This window comes from Phragmites australis, chromosome 7 (genome assembly GCF_958298935.1).
Source record: "Phragmites australis chromosome 7, lpPhrAust1.1, whole genome shotgun sequence".
Classification (NCBI taxonomy): Eukaryota; Viridiplantae; Streptophyta; class Magnoliopsida; order Poales; family Poaceae; genus Phragmites; species Phragmites australis.
This window is the reverse complement of record NC_084927.1, coordinates 22,383,861-22,409,427: the sequence shown is the minus strand read 5'-3', so window position 1 is coordinate 22,409,427 and position 25,567 is coordinate 22,383,861. Positions and strand designations below refer to the sequence as shown.

At 40.8% G+C, this 25,567-nt stretch overlaps 1 pseudogene; it reads right to left on the bottom strand.

Annotated features, from left to right (window-relative positions):
• Nucleotides 1-3,457: 3,457 nt before the first annotated feature.
• LOC133925477 (nicotinate phosphoribosyltransferase 2-like) lies at nt 3,458-22,012 on the bottom strand (annotated as a pseudogene).
• Between the last annotated feature and the right edge of the window lie 3,555 nt (nt 22,013-25,567).

Here is a 25,567-nt window from a genome sequence, read left to right as displayed (position 1 = left end):
AGAGTACAAAACCAATATAATATTGGACAATGTATATGAATACCTAACCAGTGTAATATTAATTATAAAAGTCCCATGAACTGAATCAATAAAAAGATGCAAGCTTTATTCTTTTCTATATATATATTCATTATAAAATGGGGGCATGTCACATTTTGGGAAGAGACAGAAATGTAGGCAATTGTTTTCTAGCTAGCAGCCATATCTTCATGTATAAGTGAGATTGTTCTCAAGTTCATGGGAAAATTAGAATAATAAAGCATTTCAATTAGTGGGCAATAGCTAGCTAGCTATCGATCTAGTCAAGCATTTCAGTTCATGGGCAAATTAAGATTTCAGGGAGCATTTCAGTAGTCAGGTTGCAACCCGGTGCAGGATTTAGAAGAGATAAAGCATGCTCATTAGACAGAGCAGTAGAGCACACACACAGTATATGTAAAAGTTTCCTAGTAACACTATTTAAGTATAGAAGTAGTGCAGTTGGTATTTAACAAAAGCAAGCAGGTAAGCATATAGAGAACAAGAGAAGGTGCAGCACCAATGTTACATTTTTACAGGCACCACTTTTAGAATTCTACTAACTTCACAACATTACTGAAAACTAGAAGGCACCTGAATTAGAAATGCATCACAGCTATTGAGGTGTCACAACTAGATAAAATAAAACTTAAGATATGCAGAGTGTAGAATCACCTATGAAGTACCATGTTGTAAGAAGATTTATACATCAACGAAGATGGAATCTTGACTCTTGAGCAAGAACCTTTGATAGAGGAACTCGTATACAAATTTGGTACTCTAGTTAATATACATGTCATCTGTTGTTTCAGTGTGCTTTGCCTAAAAACAATGCTTGTAATAGAAATTATTTGCACTTCACAACATTAACAAGAGTGACCTAGGAACTTTTCTGTAATTAATTAATTATACCTTATTGCAATCGCCTTCAGGGAGGAGGGTGGTGGCATGGTTGTCGACGGCATCGAGCAGGAGGCGACGATGTAGTCGGGGTCGACGAGGAGGCTGGCGACGCGATCACCGTCAGGGAGGAGTAGGGTGACAACATGGTCAGCTTCGACAAATTTGGGATGGTTCGGTGGGATGACAGAGAAGGATGAAACCCTAATCATCAGAGCATGAGTCAGGGTGGGGGGGGCAAGGGTATAGCAATTTCCTCCAAACTAGAGGGAGGGGGAAACTTTATTTTAGGGCTCTGCAAAAGCCACCAGCTTGTGGGAGAAGCCGGTGTCATGTCGCTTTTTGCTTCTAGTGCAATGGGGAGAAGTGCTGCCGAGAGAAGTTACCAAAAAGCGGACCGTTTGAGAGCACAAGTGCTTTTCTAGAGAAGTTTGCCAAACAGGACCTTAGTCTTATAGCACGCTTGTCAACCTCTCATTCCCATCATAGCCTCGTGGTATCAAATCCTCTCCATCTCATGAGCCTCCCTCAAAGACCATTTCATTGTTGTTTTCTCCACATGCAATAAGTAGATAGAGGAAAATGTGTAATTACATGATAATGATGCTATAACTTATTCTAATTTTAGGTTGTATGGGAAATAGATCACATGTAGTCACTATTACAACTGCACAATAGCGACTGCATGCATTGCCATATGTTTATCTTTTAGATTGATGGCTCAAATCGTCTGCTACTGTGAATTGTGATGCAATAGTTTTCCTGAAAAACCTGCTACAATAGACATGCTACTGTTTATGTTGATTTGGACCATCGAAAGTGGATCTGACAGTGCTAGTGTGACTGTTTAAATTGCAGTCACACTAGCAACCGCATAGAAACCGGTCCGTTGTATAAGTGCTTACGTATACACTAGCAACCGTATAGGAACTAGGTCCATTGTATGAGCGCTTGCGCATGTTGGAGTGATTCAAATTTCAACATTTTTCTCCTCACCCACCTGGATTTTTTACTAGTTTGGTCGCAATTCTTTTTTACTTTGCTATTTAATGTAACTTACACAGAGCTTTTTTTTCATTCCCTTGCCTGGGTGAGTATTCAACTTTGTGTGATGCTCCAAGGCTTTGGGGTTCAAAGGAAAATCAGTCTAACTAGGACTGTTCCTTTGATATACTAGTTCGTACAGCGAGACCAGTACCGTACATGGCTGGAGGCTGCTGTCGGCGGCAGCGCCGTCGTTTCCGTTGCCAACCGCAATACCTCAGCCACGTGATTCTCGTCCTCTCGCAGCGCTCGGAGCTATTTGTGTAATATACCATCTACAAATAATGTAAAATAACATTTGCATTTTTTTATATGATTCTATTTAGCTTAGCTTATTACTTTTTAGAAACTATAAACTGAAATAAACAAGTTGACTTATTACTGATTTTTAAAAAAACTGAAAAGCTGATCTCTAATGAAATGAATAAAAATTGATAAGCTGACTGAGTGTGACTTTTTAAAAAACTAGTTTGCTGAGAACCTAAAAATTTCTTATAACAATCAACAGTTTTTGATATAAGGCATAAATAGTTTTTAGGAAAAATTACTTTCATCAAAAGTTTATAATTTTTAGCTGTGTTAAATAGGACCGTGTCTGTGTGATTGTTTCCATGAGGGCTGAATCCCCTTGCTGCAGCTTCATTTCTTGTTCGGTCTTCGAGCAGACTCCACAAATACCCCGTCCATAATAAAACATATAAATGATGTTTGAGTTGGAACAGCAAAATTGGACCTTTTTTCTTCAAAATATTATAACTAATTTTGTAATCACATAATTTTGTTTATAAATAATAGTGCGGCAGACTAAAATGTCGTATGGCTGATGCTTTTGCCGTTTGCAATATCTCCAGTCATGAATCGTGTGCTCTTTCCATGTAAACCAGCACATCTAGCAACGATATGGCCAGTACACTTTATCGTCACTCTTTCGCAGGAATTGTGCATAACTGAGCGAACAACCATGCATGCCACCACTAAAGTAACCAACCGATCGTTCCTGACGCAATGGTAGATCACCGAAAATGACCAACCAGTTTTGCTATGCGCTGATGCTAGTACATCACCCGTTTCTGCTTACTCTGTTGACTGCAACGCTTGGATTCATCTCACAACACGTGAGAACACCCAAGAACTGCCAAAAATGACACCAGCAACTGAACCATGGAAGTTTGCCAATGCCACCTACTCTGCATTGGTGTACTGCAGAGGACAAACACGTCAGGATCGCAACATTTTTGGCGATTAATTTTCACATTAACTCAAGTCACCAGATGATGTTTTCTGTTTTTCACAAAGATGTATATTCCACCAATCAAGGGATGTTTGAATCATGTAACTTGACCTGCCTCTAGACCGATAACTGGGCTGGGGAGCAAAATCCTACAGGATGGGCCATGAGCTGAACTTGTACAGAACAGCTCTACTTTTCTTTTTTCTTCTTCTTTTGCATGGGCTGCTGCTATGCTTCCAAGACGACTCAAACTTCTGCAAGTATCTATTGCAATTCACATACTGGCGCCTCGTTTAGCCATAGGAAATGGATGAAATCATATAGCGTTGCGCCTCGTTCAAACAACCTGCTCAATGTGAAGAGTTTACGGCGTTACAAGTCGTGACATGGCGATATGGGAGAAGACAGGTGAAGAAAGAAAAATGGTAACGAACCTTGTAAGGTGTTGGGTTTAGCCGTCTGATGTGGTCTGGGTGCAGTTTATCAAGCTGTTAAATGCAGCGGCTCTTGATGTGCTCCAAAGAGGGTTAGCTCCACTCTAGGTTTGTCTGCAGGGAAACTCTAAGTAAGCTGAGTAAGAGGACACTACAGTCTAAACAGTTCTTTTAATGATTCAAATTATCAGCTTTTCACAATTCAACGTTCGATGAAGTTCTTTTCCTAAAGGTGTTCCGTATGTTTAAGTGAACTCCAGAAGCAACATGCGATAGTTTGTTGCTCTTGCTGATCATCACGTGTAGGAAAAATATCAAGACCGGGCGCTAGAAAATGTACAGGATAACTGGTTCAGGTAATATTGAGTCTGTCATGATGCTCCATTCTTCTTAGAGATTCCGTGGCTAAAAATATGGTGCAGAACGAAGATCCTCTAGAATTTTACAGATAATCTAATGCTGATGTCGGTTACATCCTTTTCAATTAACAGTTTCCAAATTATCTATGATCATTACTGGCAAAAATCTTGGTACAAGAAAGATAAAAGATCCATACCTGATCTTCCAGGTCAATAACACTGAAGAAGCTCCTCAACATGCTGTGGGACAACATATGCCCTCTTGGATTAAATGAATGGATGGCGACAGAGGATTCGCTCACCTGCCTGGAAAATTTAAACACAATGAAGTTCAGTTTGAACACAGAAGGTTACTGTTGATAAAAAAATTCAAGACAAGATGCAAAATATGACAGCAGTGTTGCATGACACAGAGAGGAAGCATGTGATCGACTCAAGCCATATCTCAGGCACTCAGCTATATTCCATTCTAAGGTAGATTATACTATTATGTACTTTGATAATTGAGAAAATCTTGTGGCAAAGTCAAAACTCACATGTGAATAGAGAGAGAAGGGATGGATTATTACCTTAGGTGATGGTTCACTTCCACGAATCATGATGTCTACCAGCGGGTAGCCTTCTTTACCATACCATCTGAAACCTCGTTTTTTGCACGGAATGGAAACCTGACACATATCATGACACAATAAGTAAACTGAAAATTAAAAAGCAATTATTTTCAACATTAAAATATCAGGCATACTTTTTCCACGTCCTCGGAAAGTTTGATACGAGGTTAACTGTTTATTTCAACTAGCTTAAAGACACAGCCAAGTGCAGCCTGGGAATAACACGTACAAGATATGTTCCAATTCCGAAGGCATCAACCGCATGACCCTGCAAAAAAATGAAAAATTAATTGTATCTGCAATCGGAAGGATTCAAAATAAATATAATTCTAAACTCCAAATTATCACGAGCACACATCAAATAACATAGGCGCCACAAGTACTGCCATAAAAAAAAGATAAAATCTTGATGAATTGTCAACTCAATCGTGAGATAACTTTATTACCTGTTTATTGAGGGCATCAATTGTTTCCTCATTCAGATCATTGCTAGCAGTAATGATCATCTTCCCAAAATCTGGTATATTAAACTCCTTTTCTATTACATGAAACACTTTTCGAGCTTCAATAGACTAAAGAAGATTATTCAAATCAGATGCCTTGTACCAGAATCTAATCTAATACCAGATGCCTTGTACCTACAAAAGAAGATGTCTTTATCAAAATGTTTTTGAAAAGTTTTGAAAACAAAGAGCATAAGCTCCAGTCATTCTTTATTTGGCTTACATGGACATTTTAAAAAAACTAAAACAAATAGATACAACAATATTGGCAACCAACAGAAGCTCCATACTGAAAGGATAATGATATCATCTAGAGGGGGTAAATAGGTGTTTTAACAAAATTTCACCTTTTTTACTATTTAGCCTAAACTTACAGCGAAAATAAACTAACATATTTTTCACAAGTGAAAAACCTAAATAGGCTAGGCTCAACTAGTGCACAAACACCCTAAACCAATATGAAGCTTACAATCCTTAGGTGAGACAAAGATTATTCAAATCAAGCAAGATAACTATTCTGAAATTACTAAATTACTTTTCATCGGATGTTCCGATTACCAAAATCAAAAGTTCCGATTAGTTCAAAACAACAGATTTCAGAATCACGAAATTAACTCTATGTACATACAAACAAACATACAAGTATGGATATCAAAGTAATGCACAAGAGTTAGGAAATACAGAGACAAATAATTTGTTACCGAAGTTCAAATATCCACTGATATTCTACGTCTCCGTTGAGGAAGCTCGATCACACTTGAGCTAAGTTTTTTTCAACTCTTTTTCTCACGATGTTGCACACATGCACTCCTCGCCTCCACTATGTTCAACTCTTCCTCCACTCTGAAGAAGGAAGTTCCGCAACCACTTTCAGGCCTCCTCACAATCTTCACTTGAGGAGATCGCCATCAATCCACCACCGAGCTGTCGAGGAGACGGTGGTCTCCAAGAGTAACAAACTCCCGAACTCACGCACGATCAACACCGAGTGCTCAAACACACGCAACCTATGTGGCAATCTGCGGGCTACCAAAGCACCACACCCTCTCACACCTCTCTCTACTCACTAAGTGACCAAAGCTTGATTTTCACCAAATCTTGTTAGAGAGGGAAGGGGAGCATTAAGGTGGAACACCAAGTTCAAAACACCTCACAAGAGCAGCACAAAGACCTCTAAGCAACTAGTCCCACGAAATGAGGCTAAGGGGGTATAAATACTCCACTCTGAAAAACTAGCCGTTGGACTCAGACTGCACATATCGGAACTTCCGATCCCCCTAATCGGAACTTCCGATCCCATACCCCAACGGTTGAAAAACTAGTCATTACAGCCTTTTTCAAGTACACATCGGATATTCCGATATCCACATCGGAACTTCCGATCAGTTCAAAACAACATATTTGAACAACACAAACCAACCTAGATCTGGGAAAAATACACATCGGAACTTCTGATTAAACCTTTATCCAAACCTGAGAGCCCTGACACTTCTGAACATCGGATAGTCCGACTCATATCGGAACTTCCGACCAAAATATTGGAACTTCCTATTCAAACGACAACTTCCCGAGAGCTTGAAATTTTAAGACACCGAATATTCTGACTGACATCGGAACTTCCGATTCTAGGATCGGAACTTCCAATTTCAGTACAGCAGACCCTCTGAAAACGGCGATAACTTTTTACTCCGATGTCCAATTTCAACGATTTTGGACTCTACGGAAAGTTTATTCAGAGGGCTACACATCCCTACTGAATTCATGATCTCAAACACATTGGATCAAACTATGAACACTTTGAAACCTAATTCGGACACTTCCACACTTTCGACAACGGACTCCTAAAGCGAACTCTCAATACAAACCCATCCCGCACTAAGCACATGGTTTGAGCACTCGACACAACAATCGAGCAATGCTTTCGACAGTCCCTCTTGATAGTACAACTATCGATCCTATAACCCGATCTCCCTCCAAACTCCTTGATACCGGCAAAACTAGAAAATCTATTCTAGTTATACCTTTACCTTGAGTAATCCCGCAGACTTGACGAACACATCATCTTAGTCTTGACTCTTCTCATAGCTCTTTAAGGCTTGCCATATACTATTCACTTAAGCTTGATGATGATGTTCATCATCGCTTCTCTTTTTGATCTCCTCTTGATCTTCTGGAAGCTTGATGAAGTTCACTTGATTACTTCTCATGCACCAAGCGTGTAAGACTTCTCTTTTCACACAATCTTCATCTGGTTCACCACAAAGCTATGAACCGCAAGCATCAAGCACACAAAATTTCCACTAAGCTTGTCTTGATCTTGCTCTTCCAGCTCGGCATATTCAATATCTCAATTCAACTCATACCTTCTTATTGAAACTAATCCTAACTCACCCTCAAGCACAAAGTACATGTGTTAGTACATAAAACGTAATTGATAATATCATAACTTTAGTTACCTGATCTCCACAAGTAACTTAGCCTTTTTGCTTATTGTCAATCTTCTTGAGCTTCTCATTCATCTCATGAGCATCACTAAGAGCTTAATGACAACGATGCATTTCTTTTGATCTCATGACATTCTTCAATGAATCCATGCTTCATTTCTTATGCATTTTCTATGGAATAATCCTAATAGCAATTCTCAACAATATTGTTAGTCCATAAGTATTGTCAATAACTTACCCGAGTATCACTTAGAGCTCATTCATCTTGATACATATTTCTCCTTTATGCATCACCTATGGAACAACCTACTATCAATTTTTAACAATATTGTTAGTCTATAGGTATTATCATTAATTACTAAAACCACACTTAAGAGCTAGATGCACTTTCACTAACTATCGCTCAAATTGGAAAATACCATCCGTGTCTCATTGACATGTGGTCACAGGGCCCATTTGTCAGCTTCACACGCGATGGTATTTTCAATTTAGGCATATTTGTAATGGTACCGAACTAGACTTCTCTTCTGCAAGTGATATGCCAGTATGAATAAGAATATGTTTGGGAGGGCTTAAGTTTATAAGTGCAAAGTTGCCATAAGCTGAGACCATCCTAAATTAGATGCTACTAGGTGGATTGGCGTGCTTACGCCGCGTCTTTTTTTCACAGAACATAACAAAAGAAACCAATTTATTATATCTCAATATTTATTTATGAATTTATCAATATTTAACACATTCACTTAATTATAGGAAAAATAGTAGTACTTTCATATATGCACATAATTTTAACATATAGACAACAGTAATACGAAACTAACAAAATTTGTTTCATATTTTTTGAGTTTTATATATTTTTCTTTGTATTTTAGATTATTTCAGTCGATTTATTAATATAACTAATATTCCTGTTGATATTTTTTTGGAATTTTCCGAAAATAAAATTATATTATATGTGTAAATATATGTATATGTATACACATATATGTACATACATATACATATATGTATACATACATATATGTATACATATACGTATATATATCTGTATCTGTATATTTATACATACACATATGTGGGGTCCACTGCTACAGTAGCTACAGTGCCCGAGGGCTCCAAATCTTGAGGGATAATATATGTTATAGATAAAATTATATTATATGTGTAAATATATGTATATGTATACACATATATACGTACATATATATACGTATACGTACATATATATACGTATATGTATACATACATATATGTATATGTATATGTATATATATCTGTATCTTATATGTTATTGATAAAATTATATTATATGTGTAAATATATGTATATGTATACACATATATACGTACATACATATACGTATACCTATACATACACATATGTGGGGTCCACTGCCACAGTAACTACAGTGCCCGAACACATGAGAGGGCTCCAAATCTTGGAGGGATAATATATGTTATAGATTAGGGTGACTTTTCTGATAAAGTTTAGCTCATTTTTATTTTCTTGATTTTTTTTTCTGATATTCTAGCACAAGGCTTCCATGACAATCAAAGCTTGTATACAATAGGGCTGTTGTCCAATGCAGAAGTAATGAGTGTCCAAAGACAGGTTTTGACATACCCTAAGTCATGGAGTGCTAGAGCCACAGCGCAGAAGTTTGAAATTCCACTCTGCATAACCTGAATGGTAAAAATAGCACAATTATGCCCCCAGATAATGCTGGACAACAGGTGCAGCATAAATAAGTTAATATCTACACCCCACGAGTGTCGAAAGATTGGAGAGAGGGAGAGCATGTCATGTATGCACGGTTAATTGTTATATGAAACAAAGCTTAAGCGTTATACGAAACAAAGCGTAAGCGTTATACGAAACAAAGCATAAGCTAAATATATACATTCATCGGTTAAGAACTTGATTGTGCCTCCTGCAGAAGTGCCGGGTGAATGGCCTTTAATTTAATGGTGACAACACAATTTATTTAGGAATCAGGATACACACACACACACACACCAATCATTATACTCTATCAAGCCAAAGTAACAGCACTAAAGTATAAACATGTCTCTGCTTAAAGTTGAATGCACTTCTATTTTCAAAATCCAAGTAACAACAAGCTCGTCAGTAAAATAAAAGATGATGATTTTGTAATATTACCATAGAAAAGGAGGGGCATTTGGAAAGACAAACGCAAAAGTTTTGTTGAGTCAGCACTGGCAAAGTATTACATGTGAGGTTTAGAAATACTCTCCACTTCAAAAAAAGAGTTTCAGACCTACTCATTCAGACACGAATAACAGTAAAAACAGCAAGAGAAAAACCTGCAAGTTCCAACAAACCAACAACTCACATCATTTATGTGTCCACAAGAGCAAGAAAGTTGGTTGGAAAAGCCAATGCGTAGGATGCAAATGCTACCATCTCACTTTGATTTGTCTCACCAAACACGCCACATAATGAATCTGCTACCTGAAATCAGGCAAAAAAGTAACATAAGAATACTGTGACAAATAAAAGCAATGCAACAAGGTTCTGAAATTAAACCTGAATCTTTTGAGGCCACTCTTTCACCAAAATGACAAAATCCTTGCAGACTCTTGAACCATCTTTGCTCCTGAGGGCCTTGTCTGGGATCTCATCAAGGCTCTGCAAGGGTTAAATTATAAAAGGATCGCTAACTCAGGCAACAACCAAAGAACAGGAAATAGATGTTCCAAAATGTCAAAGATATAAAAGCATGATTTTATGTTCATGCAAATGCAAGGGACAATACATAGATGACACGAGGAAAGAGTTGCTATGTTCAAAGAATGATCATCAATATGTTTCAGATCAGACACTAGATAGGGGCATGAAACAAAATACTGGTCTGGTAAGAAAAAAACATGAAAGTGCAGGTTATTCAAGCAAACATAGATTGAACATCCATAAACAAAAATTGAACATCCATCACACAACAGACTAGATGATTAGCCAGGATTTAAAAAGTTCAGTGCTACATTCCTAACATAGAAAGCACATCACTCAACTCGAATCCTGAAACAACAGTGGGGCTCAGCAACCAATGTATTGAAGATCGGAGATTTTGTTTGACAATGCAGCTACATTATGAACAGAAGCATAATGAGCTCCAATGATACAGGACCAGTTACTGCATTTGTGAAACCTTTTGTTCATTATAACAGGTAGGATAGTTTACTGACCATATATGAACTAACAAAAGCATGAGAATGTGTTCCACGAAGTGGTATGCCAAAGAGATTTCCAGCCAAGACATTACTGCAAAAACAAGAAGAGGAGATTAAACACATGGTGAATACATTAATACCTTGGGGGAGAAAATAACCACTTTTGGTAACGATAGAAAGAAGACTAAGCAATAGAAGGATGATTCAAAATATTGCTTGTACAAGCAGTATTACAAAGAGAAAGGAACACAAATAGTCAAATATGCTGGATTTAACTGACAACTTTTGGAAGTGAACGAACCTGGTTGCATCAAAACCTCCCATAAAACAATATTTTGAGGCACTTATTGCACCATCAGGTCCCTGCCATAAAAAAGCCACAGCTATGTTTAACACACAGAAATACTAAATGACTGTATAAGAAAATGTTTCTTTTTCAGGAAAAAGGCTATAATGACAGTTGAAAAGGGATAGTTGAAGACACCTGTGCTCGTCTTAAACCGAATTCCAGCAGAACCTTTGACTTTCCAGCGACATGGCGGTGCCGCGCAGCATTGGTGGTTAGCAAAGAGGCATAACTAATGAGATTTACTAATGGAGTTTCAAGCAGTTGAACCACCTGGTGATGTTATACAAGTGGTAAGTTAGCATAGAAACAATTCAAAATTTAATAAAGGCTCCAAAAAAATTTATGACCAACATGTATGTAGGGAAAAATGATCTTATTAGATTATGATTGTGATTTTAATAATTAATGATAATATAATTATTAGAACTAACATGTTTATCAAGAATATATGTTAGTAGGTCTTATGGATGCAATACATGAAGAAACCACCGAAGCCGGGACAAAGTTTAGTTGAATTGAAAAAGTCCCAGAAGAAATTATTACACCGAATGGTTCGGTGAGCCGGGTATGCACCCACCGGAGCATCTGTGTCAAAGAGGGACAGAGGTATGAAAGCCCCACCGGATAGTCCGGTGATTATGTGTTGGCAACACCAGACAATATACCGGACAATGAACAATGCAAAGATGAAAAAGAAGCAGAAGATCCCACCAGATAGTTCGGTGATTGATTTGAACATACTGGAGGAAATCATCGGAGCATTGTTGACAAAGGGAAGAATGCAGTGACCTCACCGAATGGTCCGGTGATGATGTGATAGGCACCGAAGAAGGCACTGGAGCAATTTACACAGAGAAGATGTTGACTTGGATGGCTAAGATATACTCACCGGAAAGTCCTGTGATGAAGGTGGAGTATACACCGGATTCGGTGTTCACAGAGGCTTGAGTGGGGTTTCAACGGCTAGTTTGTGAGAGTGTACTCACTGGATGATCCGGTGTTAGTGCTACTATTTTCACCGGATCATTCAGTGTTAAGAACTTTTTAGAGACGTTGGGTTAACGGCTAGTGCGCAAGTTTGAGGCTATAAATACTCCTCCACTCAGTCATTTGAGGGTGCTGGAGTTCAAGGAAGTTCATATACACCTGAGAAGACATCGAAGCCATCAAAATGCTTAAAGTAATCATCCAAGGCGATTAGGCACAAGATTAGAGAGTAATTAGTGCTTATAGGCTTAGAGAGTGAGTTGCTAGGTGATTGCTGCCTAGAGAGTGGATCAAGGAGTGATCCAACAGTGTACCTCTTGGTACACTAGCACCTTGGAGTCTTGGTGACTCGCCGAAAAGCTTGTTGATCCTCTAATTTGGTGTGGAGAGGCGGCAAGACGATTGTGCAGGGACGCGAAGACCCTTGCCTTTGTGGCTCAAGCTCCGAAGTGATCAGGCGACGAGGAACCGGAAGAGAAGCTAGTGGTGAGACCTTGCCTTGGTGGCTTGGTGGCTCATCTAGGTGGAGGTATTATCTTTGTGATTTGGTGGCTCAAAGGTCGTGAACGGGTGCCGACTGAGAGCATATCCTTTGTGGAGCTCCAACGTAGACTAGGGGTGGCATTCATGCCATCGATACCACGGAAAAAAATGCTTGTGCCGAGTTTTGTATCTCTACCTTATATACATTTCCGCATTTACTTACTTGTAATTTATCTTCTTAGATAGGTTGCAAGCGCTTTGTTTGGTAGAGTAGACACACTAGATAAACCTAGAGCACATTTAGATATAATTTGATATAGATTTATCTTGTGTTGTTTTTGGAGCCGAAATAGCTCTAAGGATCCTAATTCACCCCACTCTTAGGACATCACCGATCCCTACAATGTATTAGCACAACTAGTTCAGGCTTTGTACTTACATTAACCGAACCCTCAACTCTCATCAAGGGCACTTTTGGAAAAACTACTGAACCCTCAGGAATGGCATACACCTCCACATCGAAAAACAAAACACTCCTTCAATCAAAATATCAAAATAAATGACGCCGTTTTAACCCAGAGCGGAGAAAGCTAACAACATAAAAAGAGAAGGGCTTGTAGAAATGCTTAAAATTCCGCTGCTGTCATCGAAGAGGAGGAGATGGGGATGGAGGTCCGCGGCGGAGACGGAGTGCGGTGGGGTGCCATGGGAGCCAGGTGGTGGCAACGAAGGAGGAGAACTTGATGTTGCCCATTGAACAGGCGATACCTTCATCTCGTCTGTACAACAGGTGACATATTTGTATCGTTCATCTATCCAACGACATATTTGATTTAATTCAATTAATATATATATAATTAGTTTTTACAATATATATTTTATATTCGGTAAATTGAAAAATGTTCCATATTTATTCGCGGAAAAATGGTAGCTGTGCATACAGTTGTCCGAACTATTCATTCTATCCTTAATTTTAGTTAGATGTCAATTTATCGATATTTTTTTATTTAGTTGGTGTAAAAGTGTGTGGAATTTTTTAAAATTACTTTGTGAAAATATAAAATCTAATTTATCGAACAATAGTAGTTATCAAATATCATATAACCCGGCACAGAGTTTATAACACGGATAAATATTACATGGGACATGAGGTTTTTCGTCACTGCGCGAATAGACCCTAACCATAAAGAGATGACAATAAATGTTGGCATGTACGGTACGCCTAGAGATTAATCTAATAGCGTGCCGCTGCTAAATCTAACATGCCTTAGGGAATAAAAATAGACCGAGGTAAATAGATGCTCTCTACTGAGTGACCTAGAATATTTGCCCTTTCTCAAGGCATCGGGGCCCTCCGCCTTAGCGTGATGGACCCTCTCCCGCTTGCTTTCTCTCTCTACTTCGAGTGCTTCAGCTGCGGTGCGCTCCTTCGCCGTCTTCCTCATACGCTCATCCTCCTGACGCTTTAGCCTTAGTTGCTCCTACTGTTGCTTGTACTCCCGGTGTTCATAAGCTTCCCTCCTCCACCACATCTCCATATCAACCCACCGCTTCCGGTGCTCATTTTGCTCCATGTCCAGCCATTCCATGAAGTCTCAGATAGGTAGAGGAGACTGGATAAATGAAACAAGAGGGGAGATTAGTAAGACAAATTATGAAAACATATGTAAAATGGCATTATGAAAACATATGTAAAATGGCACATGAGTGATCTATATCGCTATACCGGTGGCTACTCATACGGTCCATGTCGAGGCGGGTCGTACTGATAGTTGGCACACATGAAGAAGTGTCTGTCATAGGTGCAGAAGATGTTCCGGGACTCACGAAATCTACAAGGGTCACCACAGAAACACATTGATGGTTTGACCCCTGGGGATGAAAATCTCTCAATGTTTCTTGGGTGGGCTTAGTGGAGCTGAGGAAGATATTGTAGTTGAGAGAGCTAAGGAAGGAGTGGTCTGTCCATGGTTGAGGGTGTGGTTATTTATGGTGACTGGGGGCTGGTGCATGGACTTAGTGCATGGGCATGGCTGGGACTGGAGCATGAGATTCCCTGTGAAAGCTGGAAAAGTTACGATATTGATGCTTGACAGAGATTCCCTATTAAAACTGTTGTTTGGTGTGGTCATTCCATTCTGCAAAAGTTCTGTAAGGAGTTATTATTGTCTCTACATGGAAGGTAGGGAATCCTATGAAAGCATGGGGCTTAGAGAAAATGTATTGGTAAAATGATAAACCCCGACCAACAATGCGGAAACACATTAAAAATCACAAATACCGAACACAACTATTACGTATAAATTTTTGCATAGTCCTTACACCAGGAACATAAGTAATACACAACTAATACAACTTAGTTCTCACATCATGAACATCAAATTGTAACTTTCCGACGTGTGTGCTGTATGATAGTGTTACTGCGTTGTGTAATCGTACTCGAATGAATTATCACCGCCTTTATTGTACATACCTTTTTACCCCACATATTCCTATCTCCCTCTGATGATCTGCCTTCATGAGCTATATGATAAAGGGTATATATGACATGTCTAGTCTTACATACTCGTACATGCATACTTTCTATATATTACATGTTCAAACATTATTACTTACAATGTCATTGCTGCAATTCTTAATCCCATGTGACATCATTCTACCAACTTCTCAGATTGAAGTCACCTCTCGCTACCACCTTTTCAGGGAGGTACGACCCCTTGATATCAGCGTTTTAGATTGACGTAACCTCTCACTGCCACCTTTTTAGAGCGATGTGCCCGCACGATGTCGACTACTTAGAGTCTAGTGACTGCTCGCTACAGGAAGACATCCAATGAATGCACTATATCCAAATTACATACTTACACTTGGTTCATACACCATCGATCCCTGCTTATAAAATGTGAGGCCGAGGCAACAAGAAGGTCATGACATCGTAGTTTTCTGAAAAACCACTAGCATCTGATACTTAATACCACACCATGGCTGCCTCCTCAAGTAGATATTTCTCGTGGACATCCAAATTCTCAATGACAGCCCTATAGACTATGAGAGAGACCTAGGAAAAAGGTGAGGATATGTTCAAGGAGGAGAACCTGGACAAAGTGTTGTCGAAATGGCAGACCATGATCCTGTGTCCCTGTTTCACCACAGAGGAATGGCGACAAATGGTAAGCTCTGTGACCTCCATGGACCTAAAGATGCACTTGTTAGAGTGCTATTAGAGATATATCATGGTGTGCGAACTTGCCGACATAGCAAAGTGTTTTAGCAAGCGAGCACACACCATATTTATGCACCCTTAGCAGTACGAGGAGCACATTAAGGTACGTTCATCGTTATTTCATGTCTTAGTTATTTGTTTGGTTGCACTTCTAAGATACGTTTATATTTTTGTATGCTCTTTTGTATACTAGGTATTTTCTCATGATGAAGAGTTGCTGAATCAACCCACCGAGAACTTTTTAGGGCTACATCTGCTCTTCGGTGATGGCTGCCTACCTGGACATAACTGGAGATGCAGATGTGGTCATTCGAGACCTTCACGCCATTGCGATAGTGGCGGTGGTTTGAGCCACCATGAAAGAAGTGGTCGTTCGAACAAGAGGACCTGCTTCTACCACTTCCGCCACAAATGATTGGGTTGGTTCTGACGATGATGACTTTATGCTTACTCCTTAGAAAACTCCATGCCGTTGCGAATCCTCTGACGACGGGGCAAATGACTAGGATCCAAACTTTGGTTATTTTCCATATACACTAGCACCACGTAGACCAAAATCCTCAGAATACAATTACCATTGAATGAATCGGGAGATAAGACACAGACAACTTCAAGGGCCATTTTGTTTATATTTTCTTGTACCATGTTGTTCATAATTGAATAAATTGTACCCTGTCAGATAACATTTTATTGTAGTTGCAAGTGTTATAGTAGTAGGGTTTTTTTTTATGCGAAGGCTTTTTATTTCGAAAGTTGCAAGTGAACAATTTGAAAGGGGATATGATTGCACGATGCTATCCTTTGGGATGGATCAAGAACATAGTTAATAAAAACATGACTGATAACAAAGATCTAACATAAATATCCAACATGATATGACAACCACATAATATAAATACTAGCATGGAGTACATGTAAAATGGTAACACAGAGTACTAGTACATAACACCATGAAACTACTAATGACATAGAATCCTACAGGTTACATCTCCTCTTAGGGATGAGGCCCCTAGTCACATCTGTCCTGGGGACCCTGCGTCTCCTCGCTCGCACCTAGTGAGCTGAGTATGTTAGGTGGTACAGTGGAACGAGCGGCCGTTGAGGTCGGTGAGCGGGTGGTGGAGTGGTGTACTCTTCCCGGGGAAGGTTGAGTCTTCGGGAGTGGCACGCCTGATAGCTACGATGCACCAAGCTCATTGATCTGTCAAAAGATGAAGTTGTACCCAAGGAACTAACTAATGTCCCTACTAAGTAGTTCCATGTAGCTACCCTGTGCCTTTACTTCTCGGAGATCGTCGATCTCTGCATATGGAACAATGAAGAAAAATATGTTAGCACTTGTAAATCATGACATACATAATAATATGGCATGCATGAAGCGTCATACCTGCGCCAGGAGAGTGAGAGCTCAAAGGACTAGGGTCCGCAAAGGAAGGGTGCATGGAAGTGGTCACCAACACCGGTGGGGGGTGGCCTAGACGCTGTAACACCATTTCGGGGGGTCATCGGCATTAGAGAACAAAAGCCGAGGCAACGTGCCACTATAGTGGGGGTGACCAACCCCAGTGAAAGACTACCTTGCGGTCGTAGGGGTCGAACAGGAAGTCGATGTTGAAGACGTCCTCGAAGGCTCGATGGTGAAGGTTGGAACTATCGGTCGGTGCAGTGACGCGATGAAGGTGCTAGACGGTCATGCTGGGATCTGAGCCGACGCTCGTGGTCCCATCGTAACATCCAAGGATGAACTACAACTCATCGTAAAGGCCTTGGCCACGTTCTGGATAATTTAGCCAAATACCGCGCTCATCTCGACCATGGGAACCTCACCACCACTGTCAAGCCACAGTTTCGACGCACGTGCCTCAGCATCAATCTGGCACAGTATGCCCCTCTGCAAAGAAAAACTTCATTTTGATTCACAATTTTTTAACTAACAATTGAAGTAAATGAGGAATCATGTAGGGTTATTCGTACCTCAAGCGAACGAGCCTAGTCCCTATGCATAGGGTACGTGTCGCGCACGTCCACCACGTGCCGTGGAAACTTGACCGGTGTGTACGTCACCCGGATCCGCGTTCGACGTACAAACCACGAGAGGTACTCCACATACGCCTCCTTTAAGTGTGGCCCCTCCTCATCCGTGATGTGCTCAATAGCTTGGTCCCATTCTTCAACCCACCTCTACACAACGATGCAAATGCGCTTGTGGAATGAGCCCCCCTCCACGTCAACCTGCAGAAAAATAATTCCAGGAATATAAGGTGTACACTTGGGTCGTATGAAAATGTAATCACAACGTTACACACCTGTGTATATTGATAGGCACCGACCGAGTCAACGGTAGCGGGCATGCTTGGAACTTTCCAAACTGTCGCATCACATGATATGGTGAGTACTCCTTGACACCGATGCCGAAGATGAGGGTGCGAGTCATGAGCCAGTACTCCTGGTCACGTACGCAGAGCACCAAAAGTCCAAGCGGAGCACGTCGAAGTACCTCAGCCTCCGTGTACGGCCACCAGTGCACACAGTCCACCGTCAGCTCATTGAACTAGCGAATGAAGTCTGGGTACGCATGGTGTGTCTGCACGCTGGACCAACTCGGCTGTACAACCAAACTAAGTTAGAAAATAAAATGAAGTAATCAACATAAACGTACACAAATAGCATAGCACTTACCCTATGTCTGCACCACAAGGACCACATGGTCGGGCCGTCGACGTCGTCTACAACATACTGGTACGCACTAAGGTCGATAATGGGCTTGTCGATAGCGATGCGCTCGTATGACCACATCTAAAGTAGGAGAGGACACCCGGTGAGGATCGCGTTGTCGTCAGTCTTTGTGCACACATCGCACAGGCCGCGGTACATCGCAGCCAGCACAGCTAAAGCCTAGCTGTACTGCAGGACCTTCGTCGGGTCAGCGTTCGCAACCTCTTTGACGTAGGGGGTCATGTTCCTCAAGACCGTTGTTATCGTGGGTTTCGGTGAACATGACCCACCCGAAAAACCACAGGAGGTATGCCTCCAGGTGTCAGGAGACATCCTCGTCGCCTACCAGTGGGTGGATGGTGTCCTCTTGTTAAAAAGGAAGAAGGACAAATATTTGCATCCGTTAATAACGTAAAGACGATGTCAAACCATTAAAAGACATACTTATCACAAACTGAACGAGAAAGGCCTTCGTCGGGTCATGCTTCTCGGTCACTGAAAAAGGCCTAAACGGAGCTACGCCATCCCTCCATTCAACAATGGAGAAGCGGCCCAACATCTCATCCTGCCAGCCCACACCCATATCCCTAGCCCCAACAGCGGCACCCTCACAAGGTAGACCCATCAGGAGCAAGACGTTCTCGAGCGTGGGCGCCATCTCGCCTCACGGGAGGTGGAACGTGTGCGTCTTGGGACGCCACCTGTCAACAAGGGCCGCGAGGAGGGCCCTATCACAGCTGAACTATGCCACCGCCTCTGAGGTCCCCGCCAACACGTCCACCTCTATAAACTGACACAGCGGAAGTAGGCCAGGAGCATGCAACCAGCAAACATACTACAGTTAGCGACCAATATCGTGTCTAAATCCGAATGAAACAGTAAATTTAAAATTAACAAACCTTGGGATCCAGTGCTTGTCAAATCTCATGAGCTCATCTGGCACACGAGGTCGAAATACCGGGAGTCCTCAGCCTGCACCACGATGCGGTATGAACGGTGATTGACGTTGATCTGGGGGTCGAGCAGCTCCAACTGTACCATACCTGCATGTTCACAAGTTATTTATATTTTTATATGCAAAATAAACAAAGAGTAAGAAGTATCGACCGGTATAGACTTGGTCTAAACTAGTCTAGACTGGTCTTTATTTGTAGAAACTGAACAAGTAAGCGTCCAACATATAACATGATATAATAGATTATTCAAATCATACACAAATATGTGAGCAAATCATAACATAACATGTTACAACCTTGCATATTGTGATCATCTCGGTATTAACACAATAAAGTACAATGGTGTGCACATGAATATCCATCACACCACAAATTACATCATTAATTGATCTCAATGAGCTGATGAAGCTGACGATCGATGACTATGAAGATGTCTCCCATCTGTAGTAGACCTGAAGGACCTGCTTCCGCAAGGGACACCAACGGTGTATTTCTTGTAAGTGTGACATGTTCCGTTGTACTTGCTTTACCATTTCACGCGACGTCTAGTTTCTGCTTCATCCATGTCATTACAGAGTCTTGTAGTTTTGCACTACCCTTTCTTCTGATTCATCTTGTCAGGATCAGATATGAACACAACATTGGGCCCAAGTTCCTTCGTGAAAGAACCATAAGTCCCGAAACCATAGACCTCATGGTTCTAGGTGTCGAACAAAGCTTCCTGCTTGAAGTAGTTAGAGACGTACCTCCAAGTCTTCATCCCTGTCATAGCACACACGGTAATCATATGGGAGCATAGCTTATGCAGTAGCATCGCCTTGTAGTAGGTGCAAACAAACATGTCATCGAAGATGGTGCACTCATAGAAAACTCTCTCACGCTTACCCCCTCTCCTTCCTTTGTCCCTGCATAGAATTTCATATATGTGTTGTGTAGTTCCCATAATCTTCACCCAGTGCAACTTTATCTTCTCCGTCATGTCTTCCATGTACTTAGTCATCTTCGTCTCATAAATCATATTAGCATTATTCAGCACCATGTGCACTGCTGCATAACGGTTTCTAAAATACTTGCATGTCCCTTAAGTATGAACTCTACAATCCTAACCAGCGGCAAGCCCCTCACACCTTTCATCACTCAGTTGTAAACTTCTACTAAATTTATAGTCATAATGTTGTACCTAGCCCCATTTGTGTCATAGAAAAGAGCCCACTTCTCCTTGGACTCATTCTCAATCCACTCGCTAAATGACCTGGTAGATGACCCGCTCCTTCGTGTGATGCCAACTTCATTGTCATTTGGCAGGGATTCAAGAGATACTGGTATGTCCTTCGGTCCCGTCACGAGCGTCCCTGCATGTTCCTGTGTTTGCTTCTTCATTAGCTCATCCAGTGTCTTCCAAAGAGCATCAAACTTCCGCTACTGGTTCTAATCGCACAGCCTCTTGAACATGTTCATGAAGTTCTTGTTCTTGAATTGACAGAAGAAGTTTGCACCCAAATGCCTCATGCACTACCTACTCTGCAGATCTGGCTACACAGGTCCAAGCAAGCCACCGTCCATTCTATTTTGCAACTCCATAATTGCCTGGAGCATCCCTACATGTTGGTCATGTATAATGCACATGTTTGGCCAAGCACCAACCATTATCATCCTTACACGGTACATGAAAAAATACCAACTGCTGTTGTTTTCACTCTCAACAAATGCAAAGGTCAACGATAGAACTTGATTGTTCCCATAAACCCCAATAGCAGTTAGGATCTATCATGTGAACTTGCTGGTAAGAAAAGTGTTGTCGATGCACAGGATATACCGCCAATGCTTGAAAGATTCGATACATTCCCCTATTACGAAGAAACATCGCTTTAGGAAGTACTTGGCAGGTTTGAAGAAAATGTGTACTTATCAATATCGTAATACGTACCCGGGTTCCTTCGATCAATGATTTGTAGTAAATATGGTAGATTGTCATATGATGCTTTGTAGGTCCCGAACCTCATCTCAATTGCCTTCTTTTTTGTCCTCCATGCCTTGTTGTAGCTGATAATGTACTTGCACTCCTCCTCAATTTGCCTGATTATAGGCCCTGGTTCGTAGTTTAGGTTGTTCACAATCTAGGCGTATATCACATTGGCGACAAAAGCTGAGGTGATGTTCCAGTGGCTGAGCTCAAGTTCGTCCATCATGCAAATATAGTCGACCACAATCGACACCTCCCAATAGTCAACCCACTTCCCCTTGAAGCCATACACCCGCCACACGCAACCCTCATTCGCGCACTTCACATCATATTCCTTCTTGCTTGACTTGACAACAAAAAACTGTTGTCAAAGTGAGGTCACCCATTGAGTCACAACATACTTCATGGCCTGACTGGTAGGATACCTAACACCTTGGATCACCTCATTATATGTATACTTTCAGACCACTTTATTCTGCTCATTCATCATAAGGTTGTTGAAGTTTGGATTGTTCCAGTCCGCGGGAACCATAGCATCATCCTCATCATCCGAGATGACATACTCAGGAGTTTCATCAGCCTGAACATCATCCCGCTCCATCTGTTCAATTAGAGAAGGGATTCGTTCTCCTTCGTCAGCCTCACTAGTTAGTTCAGTTAGATAATACGATGAATATGCACCATCCGAATCAACATCTTTATCATACTCTTCCTCATCACCCTCCTCCTCCGCAGACCCTCCACCCTGTATCTCCCAACTACCTTCTTATTCTTTCATTGCACAAGCAACATAGGAGGCCAACCTCTGTGCATAATATCCTGCAGGTACCTCTTCCGCACTTTATCTTCTGAGAGCGGGAACACCTCCCAGTACACACCTTCTCTGAAATAGTTGCTCACCAATGCTAATGGTCATCTCTTGAACCTCGGGATCTATTTTGAAACCCCGCATTGACCAGGCATACAAGTGTCCGACACTTTTGTGCATTGGTCTGAATATACCCTTGTTCATTGATTTAAATACAGACAATACTACCCCTTTCGGACAATATAAGATTTTATTGTTCCAATAAAAAATTCTAAACTGCCACATATCCGACATATCTGACAACCATCGACGAAATTATTGCGACAGAACAGACAGAATCATGTTAAACTACATCTACAATGCAAAATTCATTACAAGCGTAGTCCAACATATAATCTATACTGCAACAACATATTCCTGGTTTGCTACATCAAACAAAAATCTAGATCTAATATCTAAACTATATTAGGACTTCACCGCACAAATCTCCCTCCCCTCCTTCTCTTCTCCTCTCCTCTCCTCTCCTCTAGGCTGAATGAGAATAAAATGAGATGCTGACATCGGCAGGGTCGGCCAACCTAAATACTCAAAAGATCTCGCCCGTTGAACGAGCGATACCTTTTGGGTGGGCTCATACGGCGTTGTAGCCATGAAGGCCTCGTTCATTCAACGGGCGAGATCAAGTTCTCATCTGCTGTATGGACGAGATCTTACTCTCTTCGGTTATTAAATTCGCTGGCAGCCGAGGCACAAAGTCTCTCCCATTTTTGTGCCTCGTCCGTTCAACGGACGAGACCTTGTTCTCGCCTGTTGAACAAGCAGCGGTAGGATAGATCTCATTATTTTTTCAAACGGGCATGCAATCTTAACATATTTGAATATATATAATATAGAGAAAAACTAGTCTGTACTCTCGGGAGTACATACTACCTACTATGATATACCATATAAATGAACTGATATATTCATTTATCACTATAAATATACTTATATACTAATTATAAGATACCCCAATGTGAATTACATGAAAAAATTAAAAAGAAGTCCATCAATTTTAATAGATTTTGATAATACCTTCATATTTGTACATAAAATATAATATATAAAAAATATGTACCAACCACCTTAAAAAAAATATACACACCACTTGGATGATCTTATATACTCACATACTCCATATACATATCATTTCTCACACAAGAAATTTCTTATATTATAAGATACGTATGTGAGAGTATGTACCTGGAAATACTAAATATGCTTTCTCTCTCTATATAAATATATAATTCTCTGGGTCGTGGCGTCCTCCTGCAGTCCGAGCTGAAGATTTACTGAGCCGTTACCCCCACCCCTCTGCCATAGCGCGTCAGCTCCCTCTGCATCGCTCAAGGTCTCTGCCCTACGCCGCAACCCCGCGCAAACCTGATCCACCCCAAGGATCTGCACACAAGATCAAATCGATCAACAACACATCAACATGGAGCCTAGGCGAGCAGCGGGAGAAGAAGATTCCAGTTACCTCTCGGCAAGACTTCGGGGACCAAGTTGCCCGCGTCATGTCACCTTGCCCACCAGAAATAGCAGCAGAAATATCCCGAGGGAAGGGAAGCGATGCTTGGGGAGTGGAGTAGAGAGAGAGAGAGAGATGGAATTGGCGGTGGAGGAGTGCGATGCAGGAGGGAAGGGAGGGGAGGTTGGGGATGAGGAGGAATGGAGTAACAGCGTGATGCGGCGTTGGAAGGAAGGAGGGAGATGTTGCCTAGCCCTGCGTGTAGACGTTCACCTCTGTGCAGAACCGATCGATCGGGATCAGGGAGATATGTTGCCTAGCCCCGCGTGCAGACATTCACCTCTGTCCAGAACCGGTCGATCGGGATCAGATGAGTATGACTGGTGTGCATGCGGGAAGTCAAAGCATGCACGCTGAGAAACTAGTCTTTACCAAAAGAAAATCTAAAATAACTTAGTGAAGTGTTGGAGATCCAATGGTAAGCTGGAACAATCTAAAACATCTCTAAGCAAACACCAGATGAACCTGGCAATTGGACACACAAGCATGATGTGTTCAACAGTTGCACCATTCACTACCTGCCCACTTCTTTCTCAGTTGCTCTGCTGGTCGGATTCTATCTCCATGAAGCAGCCACATAAAAAAATATTTTCAAAGGTAAGCTAGTATTCCAAATATCTATCATGCTTACATCTCTAATCCCTGCATACTTGATATGATTATAAAGATAGGAAGAATAAAAATTTCCTTACTTTTCTAGCACCCACCAAACATAGTTCTCTTCATTGCTAAGTTGGACAGCCTCAACAAATTAAGAAGATCATTCCATTTTGCAATTTCCCGTGGGTCAAAAGTTGTTCTAAAGCTTAGCTCAACTCTATTTATCCTAAGACTTGAAAAATCGTAGCTGTAACGCCCTATGTTTTAGCGTATAGATGTTTTAGCGTATAGATAATAGCCAAAATTCACTCAATTTTTAAGTTTTTATAAATTAATGACAAAATAAAGCCAATTAATGTATATGAGTATATACGTATATGCAAGTATGTATAAATGCATATGTGTGTGTATGTGTTTGTGTGTGGGGTGAGTATATATATAAGTATGTATATTGAGCTAAGAGTATATATATATATATATATATATATATATATATATATATATATGATCTAAGTATGTCAAAGTCATTCAAATTCAGAATTTCAAAATTAATATCCTGTATTTAAATTGAGCATGCACATTTTGGTTTCCTTGGTGTTTTGGTTTTTTTGTGTGTTGATTTGATTTGAATAAAATTCAAATGAAATCCTTAAAATAATTATGTAGTACCGAACACGGCGACTAGAGAGGGGAGGGGGGTGAATAGGCGTCGCACAAAAATTCTTGCGAAACTTGATGGCCTTCTCCTACTTGATCAACCAACGCTCCTCAACGAAAAAAAAAAGCGGAAGAAAAATGAGAGAAACAAAACAGAAACCCGTAACCTTGTGACTTTATGGATAAAGTATGAACACGAGGTTCTATATAAGGTCAATCCATAATACTTGTCACAAAAAGGTTAAAACTTTACAAAGAAGACTAAAAGATAGGCACAAGGCAAGGAAGATCTCAAAGTTGATGACTTAGAGGTAAGAGAATGTAATACCCAAATTTGTACTATTGTACGTGCATTTTATACCCGTAGCAACAAGAAGATCAACCTAGCATAGTGCTAAAAAATTCAGCTCAAAAGGAGAAACGAAAATCACAAGTCAAAAGATAAACTCGTAAAGAAATGCGGAACCAAAAGAAGAAGACTAGAAGGAGGTGAGCATGAGCGAATAGAGAAACTTGCACTT